Genomic DNA, 11,725 nt, shown 5'->3' with positions numbered 1-11,725 from the left:
GGCGCTGCCTGGCGGGACGCGGCCGGGGCCCGGCGGCGCGGGGTCGTCCCGCCCGGGCTCTCGTCCAGGCGTTGGCATTGAGCATGGCAGTAGCGGCACAAATGGGAGGTGTCTGGAATCGTCTCCCCTTTTTAATCCCGTTCTGTGGAAAGTGCGGGCTGCCCAGCGCCCATTCCTGGGTGTCTGCTGGGAGCTCAGTCTGTAGCGAGTTCTGCCTCTCACTGGTGCCCACGTTAGGAAATGTAAGGCTTGTTCAGAAACTCAGTGTGCCTGTTCAGCGCATAAACAAGTAGAAATTAACTCTCACGAACGACTTCACAAATAAAAGGACTTGCTCAAAGCTGTCCTCTCCATCTGTGTGGGTCAGGATGGCGTTCCAGAAAAAGGCTGAATAAACACCAGGCCCTTCCACCGAATCCCTGTGCCCACACTGGCTGGAATAAAGCTAGAAACACACTCCAGCAGATGCAAGCAACTCTCCCCTGATCTTCTTTAGGTGTAGGGTGGCAGAGCACTAGAACAGGCTGCCCAGGGAGGTCGTGAACCTTCGTCTGGAGGCATTCAAATCCCACCCAGATGTGTTTGCCTGTAACCTGCTCTAGGCACCCTATCTTGGCTGGGGAGCTGGACTAGATGACCTCCAGAGGTCCCTTCCAACCCTAACAATTCTCTGATTCTGTGATCTTGTTCAGAAAGATGCAGATAGAATCATAAAACCACAAAGGTTTGAGAAGACCACTAAGATCACCCAGTGCAACTAACACACTTCATAAATATTTTCTTTTGAAAGAGCAAAGTTTATTTAAAATGTGACCTTTCATACTAAAAGTGAGACAGCAATGGGCTGGAAATTTGCTGACCATGACCAAAAATATTTTTTCACACCTGTTTGTATTGAATGCTGCTGCAAACATTTACATTTTTTAAGCTTACCCACCTCTAGTATACCTCTAGTTTTATCTACTGTCTTCAGTTCCATCAACTACAGGCAACTATTCTACACATCCCTACAACAGGAAAGGCAAAATTTTATTTTCTAAGACAAAGTCCTGAGCACTTAAAACTTACTAGAATGTCTGCTACTAAAAACCAGCCAGGGCCAGGTGGTATGTCCTTTGAGGGCAAGAACTGTGTACCCAGTAGCTAAGTACCTACTATAGCTAGGTAATGCCATGTGATTGAAGGTATACACACAGCTAAATATAAGGATGAACACTGAATCCAAATATATGGGGGAGGTAATGCCAGCTTATCATAATTAAATGATAAAGTCCTAGAATTAAAAAAAAAAACAAACCCAAACAAACCCCAGAAAACAGAACAAAAAACTAAGCCCCTCCCCCAAAAAACCCCCCAAAAAACCCCAACAAAACAACCTCCTGCCAAATTGCAATGAGCAATTGCTCATTTATGTATTTTTTAACAAGAATCAAATGAACAGTTTTGAATTGTGTTTGACTTAATTCCATTCTTGATGTCCTGTGTACATGTTTGGTTTTTTGCAGGGGGAGGTGAGGGAAGATAACTAGTACTTCTAGACCAGATTTGCAATATTATTTGTAACATGGGTTTTACACTCAAGGAAATAGGATATACACTGGTTTTGAGTAAAGCAATAATTCTCAAGAAGAAAATTTTTATTCTGCATGGCAGTGCTGCTTTAAAACACAGCTAGAAAATTAAACCCCACTTAAGCTGCTCTCTACCCCCATCCCCTCCTAGTGAAAGGGAGACTAAAAGCAGAGGTTCTGAGTTAAGAATGGTTGCATTGAAAGAGTTGCAGTCAATGGCAAGTGATAGGGAGGAACATGAATCCAGCAACCCAATTGCTGTCAAATGAAGTTAACTCTCCTCACTGCCAAAAGCCCAGTGTTTGACACAAAGCCACTTAGGTCAATTCTAAAGGGCACTGCCTCTCTCCATAGACCACGTAGGGATACTAAAATTGTTGACATTTTGATACATTCAACTTCTGTCAATTGTTTTTCTATTCAGCTAATTCTTGTGCACAAGTACTACATAACTGCTCAAAATTTAAGTACACTGTGATATACTGGGAATGTAAACCTCCATTTCTTTCAGTTAGAAGTTGTTTTATGTGGTTTTGTATGATCGTTTATAAAACTCCTTATGCTTCATGATAATTTATGGGTAATGTAAAACTAAGCTAAGGTCAGTACTTTTGTTCAAGTTAGTATGCCATACAAATATGTCTGCTCATTTATTTTGTTTTTTAAATGGACAACCATGATTTCACTTGAGCACAAATATGATGTGAACCTAGGTCTTAGGCTAAAGTTAACACAAGCTTTCGCACAGCTGTGTTCAAATACCTAGTACTGACCAGCTCATTTAAATGGAGCTGCCTGGAAGGCATTTCTCAAATTCTTAGGAGCTGCCTGGAAGGCATTTCTCAACTTCTTATTTGTGGTACTAAAGTTATTTGATATTTTGAAACTTGTCCTTGCATGTTGGAGTGATCTCATGAGCTTCTGGCTGCAAAATACGGATCCTTGTTTCTGACTCAGCTATCTACGTTGCATAGCATCAGCTACAGATTTATCTGCGCCTCTGATGAAAGCAGGGTCATTACTGAGTCACTGTTCCCTCAGGGACAAAAGTGCCGAGATCCTGTTCTTTTGCCCACCTGAGTATATTCGTTTCAGTATGAAATTAATTTACAACATAAAAGATAAGTGCTGACTCACTGGTCTAATTTTTTGCAGCATGTTTTTGATCTCAGCTGGGATTCAGGTTCTTTTTTCAGTATTTTCATCACTAGGTTTGAAAGAGGAATGGATCATTCATCTGATAGCTGGACAGATCTGTTTATACTGTTCAGAACGCTTGGCCTGATACAGAGAGGAAAATGACTGATTTGATGGACATTTAATTAATCTGGCAGTGTCACATTGATTTGGGGTTTCATTATTTCAGAGGTAATTATTTGCCACTCATAAACTCACCTACATATATGGTGGCAACACTTTCAATCATGAGACATTACTCAGCAATGGCAGGTACTTAGGTACTGCAGATGCATGAAACAAATTCATGGTCCTTGCCCTCAGAGGACTTAAAATCAAATTCCAGGACCTGGCTGATTGTTAGTAGCAGACATTCTAGTAAAATTTTAAATGCCCAGGACTTTGCTGTAGAGAGTAAAACAGTGCCCTCCCTTCTGTAGGGCAGAGACACCAGGGCAGATTTTCAGGACCATGCAACAGGTGCTGTGGGAATAATGTCTTCACACCTGCTAGTGGTTCAGTGGCACACAGTAACACAACCTTCAAGGCTGGCTTTGCAATTTCATCTCTGTGTGTGGCATTGATGGATGGCAACGGCACGTGCATGCTCTCATGGATACAGAGACGTGGCTGCAGCTAGGTAAAACAGGCATGAACTGCACAGAAAATCAGACTTGATAAAAATACTGCAAGAAGCCTAAGAGACAGATGCAAAATGCAACCTGTGGTTTCCATTATGCCAGCTAGAGAATTTAATGCTTTCTCATAACAATGAAGTAAACAGGTATCTCTGTTTATAGCTGTTCAAAGGGTGGGTCAAATCATCCTTTTGCTCTAATATTGTAGTCAGTAATCACAGGTATCTGCTACCTTGTGGTAGAATAAACTTTCTGTCTTTGCTCACTATTGAGGTGAAGGACTTGCTAGGTAATGGCCTTATCTCTTCTTTCATGGGAACATTGGTTTTCCTCTTCTCCTATTTCCTTACATCTTGGTTTTGGGTGGAGAAAGCATATAGCTAAGACAGTTCTGCCAATTCTATCTTTGGTTTCAGAGATATGAGCCCTGAGTCATTAAGACATGTGTATTCCAAGGATGTTCTCTAACAGATTCTCTAGGACGTCAGCAAGGCTTATCTCACATTGTATTTTTATACTGATTTCTGGGACCAATAATTATTCTGTCACAACTCATGAATTTTCAGGCAGATATGATTAGAGTCTCTGGGCCACTTTTAGTCACAAAATTTCATCTTTTGGAAAATTACATTTGTCTTGGTCAGGGATTAATAAAGGGCCTGAAAGAACTTGAAAATTACTGCTCCTGGTTTTAATTATAAGTCATTGGTTTAACTTAGGTAAACAATGCAACGTAGTCTTGTAAATTTTCATCTGTTTATAAAAGTACAACATGGAAGACCTTGAAACACACTGTCCTGCATGTACTTTAGGTATTTTCAGATGTATGGCTGTTATGATTCAATCTAAAAGTCCCCTGCCCAAATTAAGGTACAAATGAGACCAAATGGTGGTTCAAAAATACCAGCTTTATTTTGTAAAATTATTTGTATAGGGAAACAAGAGACAAAGACAAAATGAGCAAGAGAAAGGGAGTAGGAGACAGACACTGCAAGCAGAAGATAATCACCACCATGGATCCAGTAGTATCCCATTGGTCCTTCAGTGTCCTGGGCTTCTTGCTGGTGAGGTCTTACCCAGTTTATTCCCTGAGTTTCTGTTTACAATCCCTTGTTAGCATGAGAGGCAAGAGTGTGTGTGTGTTTTACCACTCCATTTTCTCAGGTCTCAATTCAGTGTCTGGGGAGGGATCTACTCTGTGGGTCTCAACAGATTAAAGTTGTAATGAAAAAAATCAGTTTTGGTCCTGCCTTGGCAAGGCCAGATCTGGGACTTTGTTCCATTTTCAGCGTGTCCATAGGCACCTATGATGTTTTCTGCAACAGATTTCACCACCCATTGTTTAATGCATAAAATGCAAATGTCATTAACCCTTTATTTACAACGGCCTCCATCATACACTGGTGCAGAGGGTTGTTCCTCCCCACGTACAGCACTTCATACTTCTCCTTGTTGAGCTTCATTCCTGCTGGCCCATTTCTCCAGCTTGCCAAGGTCACTCTGGATGGCAGCATGACCTTTGGGTGTTTCAGTCACTCCTCCCAGTTTTGAGTCATCAGCACAATTGCTGTTGGGACACTGCCCCATCATCCAGATCACTAATGAAGATGTTAAACAGAAATAAATGCAGTATTGACTCACAGCATACACCAGTAGTTACTGGCTTCCAACTAGGTGCCATGCTTCTCAAGACCACCCTCTGGACCTGGCCTTTCAGCCAGTTTTTGGTCCACCTCAATGTTTGCTCATCCAGCCTGTATACCAACAGCTTTTCTATGAGGATCTTATGAGAGACATTGTCAAAGGCCTCACTGAAGTCCAGGTAGACAGTATCTGCTGCACTTTCCTCATCTGTCAGGTCACTCAAGTCATTGTAGGACTTTATCAAGTTGGTGAAGTGAGACTTCCCCTTGGTGAAGCCATGCTGACTACTCCTGATCATTTTCTTGTAATGTGCCTAGAAATGGCTTTCAGAATTTGTTGCTTCAGAAATAGTCAGAAGCTGATGAGATCACACCAGCAATGCAAGGACAATGCAAGTTGTTTTCTGAGCATCTGAAGGAAACAGAAAATAATGTTCCCGAAAGAAGGATTAATTTAAGTGAAAAACAAAGACAGGATTCCTTGGTGGCCTCTGTACTGAGTGTTCAACAGTGTAGAAGGGTGTCAGGCATAGACTTGGAAACCAGTGTCTGTCCTTATAAGAAAGCATTAAACTTCCAGCAGAAACAAGTTCTGCAAACTGGAGTGGTAACTCACAGCTTGAAATAAAAATCCCAATTATTCAACATATTAAATGTTGTCTTTTGAAAAAGAAAAAGAATATGAAAAAGAAGCTGTGGAGTTAAAAAATGTATTCAGTACAATTAAATTGTAGAAATGGATAAGCTTTTATCTCACCATAATCCTTTTGTAATAATGAACACAGAGCAGGCACTTCATCTCACAAAGTTATTATAAAATTTGATAGTAAAGATAAAGTAACTAGAAAAGTCAGAGGAGCTATGAAATGCAATTCTACATGTTTGCTCTGGTTCAGTATGGCCCTGGCTGCATTGGGATCGTAAGTAACCAAAGTAGGAACAAATGTCCATAACACACTTTTTGAAATGAGCACATGATCATGTGTCCTGTGATAATTTTGCCACTGATCACATGCAAGCAAGACTAGTCAGATATAAATTTTACTGTTGATAAAAAGTGATAAAAGAATGAAATGGATTATTTATGTGGTTAATCATCTTGCATATGTGTTTACTCACTCCTCATTGGCATCTATTTACTTTGTTTTCGACAAAAGCATATAGGTTTACTGAGCACTTTTTGACCTATTTTTGTGAGTAATGCTTTTCTTAGCTGTAAACAGCAAAAATTCCTTATTACAAACTTGACTTTGGTGTAATGTTGTATAATTTTATATCTTTATAGTGGTTGTTTCACAGGTTATTACACTGCATACAGATTTGAAATAATTCAAATTGATGTGCTCAAGAGACAGCACTGGAAATTGTTTGTGCCTCACCAAAACACTGGTGATTCATCAAACCTGTCATCATATCCCTAGATGTGCCCAATTTCTGACATAGGAGGGAGGAAAGGAAAAAATATCTATTCAACAAGATCCAAGAAATCTGGTCTACAGGTTATATATCCATCTATTCTGAGGGGTTTTGGTGGGTTTTTTTCTGAAGAAAAAAATATGATTTCTCACATCTAGCTGGAAGGGATTGCTGCTCCTGCCACAGCAAAGAGAGATGAGGCTGAACAGTTACATCCTTCTACAGTGATTTCAACTGTAGCCTGTGAAGAAGTTACTGCAGCCATCAATGATGAAAACACCTCATTAATTAAACCCAGAATTAAAAAACAAAACCAAAACCACAAACCAGAAACAAACAAAAAAAAAACCCAACACAAACAAACAAAACCCAACAAAAAACCCAACCCCTCCAAAAAACCCCAACTATCCAAATAAATTATTCTACTTCCCAAAGGCACAGTGTTGATTTTCTGCCCTAATATGCTTGCTCTTAGTTATGCCTTTAGTACAAAGCTCAAAAGAAACCAGAAAATCAAGGAAAGATATTATAAGCTTCCTCATGCTTCACTAAGTCTAAGGCAAAAAGGAATGTCTCAAAAATATATATAAGCATGCACACCAAGTCAAAGGCATCTACAAACATACAAATGCTGCTAATAGATTTTTTCAAGCAAACAGAATTATAGAAATTATTTTTAATAGATGTTGATAAACTTAGCCATGCTTAAGCCTGGAAAAAACAATCACTTAGTTTGGATGTGATCTCTTCAGATCATCTAGCCCAGTCCCCCTGCTGAAGCAGTGCAAGGCAGCGCAGGCTGTCCAGGACCACGTCCACTCAGGTTTTTGAGTGGCTTCGAGGATGGAAACTGCACAGTCCTCCTGGGCCTGGTTCACAGCATCCCTCAGGGGCTGACAGCAGCGCACCCTGGGCTCGGCTGTTGCTGGCCCCGTGTCCCGGGAGCGGGAGGCACGGGAGCCGCCGGCCGGCACTAGAGGGCAGGGCAGGCTGCGGGACCGGGGGCGGCCGGGCTGGCCGGGCAGCCGTGCTCCGCCACAGAAACACCCCACACCAGCTCAGCTCCCTACACACGCTACGCTTGGCCCTTTTCCAAGGGCTGGTCATATTTCTGAACTGAGGCCTCTTGAGAAGAAGGGGATGGGTGTCTGTCGACGCTGATGTCACAGAAAGTGAGGCAGAAAATGAGCATTTACAGTGACAGAAGTAGGTGCTGAATGGCCCGAACTTGTGCCTTCAGAACAGAAAGAAAACAGGGGAGTATGGACTGGGAAGTAGGAAGTGCCATGTTAATAAAAAATGGGCCAGAAACATTCAGTTCTTTGCAGAGACGATGCTTTGCACTTGTGTTAAGGACTGACTTTATTCTTGCTGACCAAACAAGGCCCTCGGTCTGCAGCTCTGCACAGGTTCAGAGTAAAGCTCGTGGAGGTTTGTCTCTGCACTTTGTTCCAGGTCCCATTAGAGCTGTCCTGTTCACAGCTGTCCACTTCAGAAACATGGAGCTGAAATCCTACTTCATCAGAGCTTCAGGAAGTCTATTTTGGGATGGAGGGGCACTGTGCAAAATGACAATAATGCAAACCAGTCCAATGATCTGCTTGGTAGGAGTTTGGCAAGCAGAATCATACTTCTTTAGAGAGGTCTGCCACCAGCTAATTTCTACATTTTCCTTTGAAGTCCCTGTAGCTTTGCCTCGGGCCACTGCAGAAAGCAGACTCCCTCACATGTCTTGAACCAAATTACCAGCAGAAGAAGGGTAAAATAAAGCAGCTTTGACTAAAAAAAGAAAGTAAGTAATTACTGTTATATAATATATGCATATATAAAAAGAAGTAATTGAGATTTACCATGGCTTTATGTATCTAACAATACTGTTGAAAGGCCTGCAGGCTCTTTTCAGGAAGGTGGAAACCACAGAAACAGAAATATAAAACAGACATGTGAAGAGGGGACTGAATAGAAATCTGGGAAACAAAGAGGGAAAAAACAGAGAAAATACCTTTCAGGGATCAGAAATCAAAACAGAAAGGGCAAAAGGATCATGCTTATTCCTGCCTTTATGGTTCCATCAGTGCTTAGTGACTTTTATCACTGTAGGTGCCAATTTAATTTTTTGGCTGGATTTCCTGCTGGCTGTGACTCCTGATGATGTGGACCAGGCAGAGGTCCTCACCTCTTTTGGCAGAGGTGAGGAAAGGTGCGGTGTCTATGACCTGCTGCTCCTGCTAGCAGATTTCATTCACACAAGACTGAGATGGATTGATAAAGGGCACTCCTGGCCACAGCAACTGGGAACTTCTGCAGCCCAGCCCTGCCTCAGGTCCACCCATGTGCAAGAGAAAAAAAGTCCCTTATCACAAAATCACTCACAGCATGTCGTGAGTGAAGCACTGAAGCTTGTGCTGCTTGTCCTCTGCCTTCTACTAGGAGTGCTGGGGCTGCAGAAAACATCCCAGCTCTGGCAGGAGGCTTAGCTGGCTGAATGATCAACTCCATGAACAGGTGAGAGATGGCTCAATGACTGAACTGCAGCCTCTCAAAGTCCAGGTTAATAATGCCCTACCAAAGATAGTATGATTCCCTCACCTCACTATCATTTTTCAACATAAAGTAGAGAAAAAAATAAGAAATTAAATTTATTGCTAATGAAGAAAGCTTTCCTAAGGTAATAGGAATTCCTCCAGTATCTATCAGGGCCTGCAAACTAATTTTTCATGTGCTAAACTAGTTTCTCATTAATCTTATTTTAAGAAAAGTAACCAAGTGAGGATTTTTTTGGTGCTCTTTTTATGTACTTTTCTTAAAACCAGGCAAAAAGGAAATCTGGGACTTGTTCTCTTTCTACTGTAGCACTTTGTCTGAAAGCATGGCATGAGAGCAGACATCAAAGTATAAATCATTTGTCTGTGTATAACATAGTGTAAAGAATGAAAAAACAATTTTATTATCCAAATTATCAAGCATGGTCTAATTGGCTAGCATTGATCTTGTGTCTAAAAACAGTTTGGAAATGCTGTTTTTGTAGTAGGGCAGCATTTTTTCCCTGGAATCTACTTATAAATGTTTTTTTATTAGCTAGCTGTTTTGTTTTGTTTTACAGCTTGTTTAATGAAGTTTTTAAAATTCTCAGTCCTCAGGTTCTGTCTCATGACAACGAATTCTGGAACAGTGACTTAAGAAAAGCAATAAGGCATTTAAGCAAGCTGTTGTCCCTGGAAAGTAAGTGCCTTTAGGAATGTATCTCACAACCTTGTGGGTGGGTATTTAGATAGCCAGTTGGAAGCAGTGAGTGGACAGTGCCCTGTGGGGTTTCTGGAACACCTCTGTCCCTATCATACCCTATACCCCCTATACCATAGCCCCTATCACAGCCTGGATCAGGTGAAGGGCTGGGAGGGAGTGCATGCTCTGACATTCAGTTGGAGCATTCAGATGTGATACGTGAAATACCTTTCTGAATTCAGTGAGATAACTTAGGACATTTTTAACATTGGGATGAAAATATTCAAAACTTTGTCAGCATTGTGATGATTGTAGAGATTTCCTCATCTCTTCCCAGATATGCACCAGAAGAAAAAACTCAATTATAGATACTAGGCCACTGAAAGGATCATAAAAATGCTGCAGTGTCAAGGAGTTTATTAAAATCAACTTTGATATTCTGACAAAAATTTCACTGATTGTATTTTGCTATTTTATCTGTAATCTCTTAAGTTTTTTTGTATTTTAGATGTCAGGCACTAGGTAAGTTTCCTGAAACCCCAGAATAAAATATTAAGCTGTCAGATTTCTCCTTCATCTTGTGTTTGCAGAAGGGTCTATTTCCCAGCTGATCTCCACTAGTTATTAGTTTCTTTGGTTTGAGCTGCTTTACTTTGACTCCTGTGGAGTCTTTTTCTAGTTCTGGAGTATGGTAATGAATTATTCATGGATTTTTCTTTTTTAAAAACAAATTTACTGAGGGGATGCTACCCCTGCAACTGTAGGGTTTTTCCCCTGATGACCCAGCACACTGCTGACATCCTAGACAGTCACTCTGGTATCTTGCCCCCCTGTGCCAGACACCCCTGCAGTGTCCCACTCTGACACATGGTCATGGCACCTTCTCCTCACCACCAGCTTCCCCAGCTCACAGCACCTTTGTTCCTGGCTCTGTGGGAATGTGTCTGGGTAGATGCATGCAAGTGAGAAGAGCCAGAGAGACTGGGGGTGCAGAAGTGGAAAAATATTGGACAAACTAATGAGCTGTTGCTACAAGTGAGTCACCAACGGAGATTATCACAGAGTGGGATCTGTATTCCATTGGGGAGCTATTTGAAGTGTAATGTCTAAGCTTTTACAGTGACATCCCTAAGACAGCCTTGTGTGGTCCTCCTATACCAGTCTGCTTGTCTCCTCCAGACAGCTGTGTGGAAAACTCTGATCATCAGGGAAGTTGTGCACAGCCCTCAGGCTTGATCTAGATTTTCTGAAGTCAGTGAGAGTTACTCCATGAACCTGCCTGGCCACATACCCCTGGGACAATAGGGGTCCCAATGGGCTACTTGCATGGGAGTCATGACAACTGCTTTTCCTCTGTTGCTACTAACTTTTAGTGCAAAGGATTCTGAGAGAAACTAACAGCCTATCTGGATTTCTCTAGACCTGCAATGGTACTTTTTGAATGGTAGCTCCCTCCCTGAATATGGACAAGAGCAATAGCACTGACATTACCTTACGATTCAGTTTCCCATTCAGCAAATGAAATTTTCTGTTTTGATATACAATAATTTTGTGTCAGAGAAATGAGAGATAGCATAAACTCAACCAAAATACTGAAGGTAAGCAGGCATCAGTTGCTTCCTGGATCTGAGTGTTGGAGACCTCTGCTAGGCCCATCTATTGCAGAAACAGATGTGAGTAATTAATTAATAACCAACTCAAGCTAGCTGCCTCATCCAATATAAAATGCTTGAAGATTAATCACAACCTGAATATTTTTATTTTTTTTTTAAATTTTTTTTTAAAATACTGTCCTCTAGTGAGATTTCCACCATGTGTGGCAGGAGTATCAGGACTGTGATATGCAAAGGAATTACATGGGGGAGAGTATCTCAGTGCCTGAAGGTTTTGGTGTTGGGGCTGGTAATGATGAGGGCTCAAAGTGGTGCAACAACAAAGCTGTGCACATAAAAAGGGAGCTGCCAAGCAACCATTTCAGACTTGCAGCTAAGGTAAGCCCAGTGGTTCCCTCTTTCTCCATGTGTAAAGAAGAAGCACTGGATCCCACCTGCACAAT

This window comes from Parus major, chromosome 2 (genome assembly GCF_001522545.3).
Source record: "Parus major isolate Abel chromosome 2, Parus_major1.1, whole genome shotgun sequence".
Lineage (NCBI taxonomy): Eukaryota > Metazoa > Chordata > Aves > Passeriformes > Paridae > Parus > Parus major.
Note: the sequence above shows the minus strand (reverse complement) of the source record.